Source organism: Ailuropoda melanoleuca, chromosome 1 (assembly GCF_002007445.2).
Source record: "Ailuropoda melanoleuca isolate Jingjing chromosome 1, ASM200744v2, whole genome shotgun sequence".
Lineage (NCBI taxonomy): Eukaryota > Metazoa > Chordata > Mammalia > Carnivora > Ursidae > Ailuropoda > Ailuropoda melanoleuca.
Window position 1 is genome coordinate 55387452 of NC_048218.1, and position 4302 is coordinate 55391753.

Here is a 4302-nt window from a genome sequence, read left to right on the forward strand (position 1 = left end):
TAATTTCTTAAAAGTATTTACATTTTACTCCTTTAACTAAAGCAATTGAGTCAATAATAATTTGAAATTGTGTTAAAAAGAACTATTTATGCAAGAACGGTATACTTTAAAAAGCATATTTGAATAACTTTATAAAAGAACAGTACCCTTTAAAAAGCTACCCTTATAGAAAGAGATTTTAAAGAAATGGCAAAAACAAATCTATGTAGAATTTGGTTTCTCATCCAAAAATCTTTAACTTCCATCAAGAATTGTTTAATCTAAATTTGGTTCTACCTCACAGGAGAAACATTTCTTTCTTCCTCATTCTGAATCCTTAGTATAGAGTCAGACTGACTAGCAGGATGAAAAAGTCCTCAAGAAGAGATTGGAACACTTATCTACATTCTAGATCAGCTCTCTGGAGATTAAGAAATTTGCTGTTATCAGAAATCAGGAACAAGTTGTAAGTAAGAATTTAAGTAGTTCAGGTAATATTGGGAAGTGTCAGCAAGTGTCAGTGATCAAGAAAATGCAACAGGACAGGAACACAAATCAATATCAAAAGAAAATCTATTGAGTCAAGGATTATTGCTGGCTGCTAAGGGTTGAAGGTGGGTGGGTATTAGTTGCAGAGATGATTACAGTCACAGAAAGTAAGGGAATATTTCCCGAGATTCCTATTTGTCATGCACAGGAATAAATGCTTTACTCTAATTACTTCATTTAATTGTCTTTACTGAGTGGGAATCATTTTATAATGAGGAAAGAAGCTTGGGGCGCCTGGGGAGATCAGTCGGTTAGGCTTCCAACTCGGTTTCAGCTCAGGTCATGAGCTCAGGTGGTGAGATCGAGCCCCATGTTGAGAATTAAGATTCTCTCTCTCCCTCTCTCTCTGGCCCCCACCCCACCCCGCTTGTGTGCACACTCTCTATTTCTCTCTCTCTTTCTCTCTCTAAAAAAAAAAAAAAAAAAAAAAAGCAGCAGCTCATAGATATTAAACAACTTGCCCAAGAACACACAGTAGTGAGAGTCCTAAATCTGTTTGTCTTTAAAACCTGTATTACCATAGAGATGCCAACTGTATACAAGGTTTAGGGTTATGGCATTCTAGAAATGCATCCTAATCTAGTTTGGAGATTACATAAACCCTGCTCCCCACTACTCAGAAAGCGTTAGGAGATCTGGTTTAGAGTACGTTTGTGACAGTAAACAGTAGCTTTTTGATCCCCTGGAGGGTGAAGGAGATTTTAAGCATCTGTTCAAGGAGAAACTGGGTTCGGAACACAGCTACGATTCATCCAACACAGGGAGGAAAACTTCCATTGAGACTAAGCTCCTGCAGTCAAACCAGGGGCGGTGGGAAAGGATTGTCTGGGCCCTGGGTAAGGATTGGGGGTCTGGGTTTGAGAGGTCTTGGTGATGCTGGTCAGGGTCTCAGGCTCTGGGCCTAACAAACCATCGTTGCCGGGAATATCATTCTATCATTCCAATTAACCAACATTTATATAGGGCACGGTGCTCCACACGGAGTAAGCACTGGGAATTCATAGGTACCTCAAGGAGTTTAAACAGGAGGAGACAAGACAAAAAAATTACTGCTCATACTTCACGTTAACCATTCAGGCTGCTTTACTGATTCTTAGACAGTAAAAATCAAACGGGCCCTGGTTTATGGTCCTCATCCTGAATATCCCTCTTCTTTCCGCACAGCACGGCTACTGTCCTTGCCGCCTTTAACTCTTTGTTCCAACTGCACATTAAAAAACTGAAGGAATAATCGGCATATCACATGATATTAATTTTGGGTGTACACATAACGATTTGGTGTGGGGTTTTTTTTGAGATTTTATTTATTTATTTGACAGAGATAGAGACAGCCAGTGAGAGAGGGAACACAGGCAGGGGGAGCAGGAGAGAAAGAAGCAGGCTCCCAGTGCATGAGCTTGATGTGGGTCTCGATCCCAGCACTCTGGGATCACGCCCTGAGCCAAAGGCAGATGCTTAACGAGTGAGCCACCCAGGGGCCCCCAATTCAGTGTTTCTGTAAGTGAGCACCACAATAAGTCTAGCTAATGTCCATCCCCACACATAGTTACAGGTTTTTTCTCCTGATGAGAACTTTTAAGACCTATTCTCTGAGCAACTTTCAAATATGTGATGCATATTCTCAACTACAGTTGCCCTGCTGAACATTGTATCCCCATGTCCTATTTATTCCACCTTCTCGATGGGCCCTGAGGTGATTGCCCTAATTATAATTGCACCCCCTCTTTCTCCTAACCTTCACCACTAGACACTCCAGCCTCCCTTCCTTTGCTTTATTTTTTCCCATAGCACAAGGCATTTCAAATATTCTAGAAATGTTAAGTTCATTTCCCCTCATTAAATATAAGCCTCACAATGGCCGTGATTTGGTTTTATTTAGCTATCTCTTCAGACATATCTCAAGCACCCAGAAGAATGTTTGACATATGGCAAGCACTCAATACTATTTGTTAAATTAAATTGGACCGAAGTTGATGCACTTAGCATTCTACAATGTGTATTGGTCACAGTGAAGAGAGTGGATAACTTCTGGTGAAGGAGGCAAGCCAGGCAAGGTTTCGTGGAAAAAGTATGCAGCAGCTAGAATCCAAAGATGAATGGGAATGGTCCACGCAGAAAGTGGGTAGGGAAAACATTGTAAGCGAGGGAACATCATATACAAAGAAGTGGGGGCGGCAATGGAATGGGACCGAGGAGGGCCAGCCCGGAAGAGACGTCTGATCAGACGAGAGGGGTGTCCTGACTATTGAGAGAAGGAAGACAAGATGTCAGTGATTGGTACGGTGCAGGCTCCCTTTCTCTTTGCACCCCATATTCATTTTCTTCCATGAGCTCTCTGACCCCCAGCTTCCACCACCAGTTCCCAACGGGAGTCACGGAAAGGAGAGTGGCAGGCAGGGAGAGAAGTCAGAGTATTTACTCCTGTCTGTTTCCTCCTTGCTGGGCTGCAGGCCTGGCAGTGGCTGCGACTTGCCCGTCACTACAGATCCTATCAGGAGGGCCCTCTTTGAAGGCTCTAGTAAAAAAAGATTTTATTTATTTAGAGAGAGAGAAAGAGAGAGAGGGAGAATGAGCTGGGAGAGGGGTAGAGGGAGAGGGGGAGGGAGAGGTAGAGGGAGAGAATCTCCAGCAGACTCCATGCTGAGCAGGGAGCCCAAGGCTGGCTGGATCCCAGGACCCCCAGGTCATGACCTGAGCCCAAACCAAGAGTGGGAGGCTCAACCGACTGAACCACCAGGCGCCCCGAAGGCAGGCAGATGGAATCCAGATGATCTGGTACCAGGCAAGAGCCAACTAGAGACCCAATATTTAGGAAGTCTCTGCACAGTAGGCAGTGCTGTTCCAGGCTTTTGGACACAAGTCAACATCTTCTGAAGTGAAGCTCATTTATATGCATCCTGTCTGCACCTCAAACTGGTCTCAATACACGTGCTGGGGGCAAGCCTGCTCGGAACAGAGGCTTGAAAGGATCAACACACACGGTGCTTAGCAAACCTAATTCCAGGCTCCCCAAACCGGAAGTTCTGAACTATGGATTGTGTGTGAGTGCCTGTGCCTCTCCCTCAGGTTGTGTGTGTGTGTCGTTGGGGGTGAGGGGTGTCCGTGACTCCTCGTCTCAAAGGCAGATACTAATAAACGTTTGTGAATGTTTCCTGCAAGTAAGTCACTGCCCTGAGTGCTTTATTGACATCGACTCCTTCCATCCGGCCACGGCTCCATTACGTAGGCACGAACACGCTGCCAACTTTCCAGGTGAGAAAGCCGGCAGGAGAGATGAAGCCCCAGGGCTCCCTGCAGGAACCGTGTGAAAGGGGATTAAGCTGGGCCGCCTGGCCCCAGCGCCTGCCTCCCCGCCACCACCGCACCCGGGCTCTTTGCCCGACTCTGGGCTTGCATGGGGAAGGCATGCGCTCGCGGGTAGTCGTCGTCTTCACCTGCTCGGAACCTCGTACGGTGCCTGGCACGCAGGAGGCGCTTCCCAGTTCCTTGCTGATGAAATGCACGAACCGCCGCGAGTTGGAGGAAGCCGGGCAAGCCCCAGCAGCAGGCGGCCCCGGGGAGCGGGACGTCAACTTTGTTTCCTCCGTCGCACCGCGCTGCCGGGCCCGTCCGGGCCACAGCCGCCACCCCACCGGGCCCTCGGCTCGGCGTCTGCTTTGGATCTGCGCGCACGGGGAAAGGCTGAGCTGGCAGCGCCCTGAACAAACCAGAAAAACAGCTCTCCTCCGCTGCGCTCGCGAGCCCGCAGTAGGCGCGGCGGCCAGACTCCGCAGG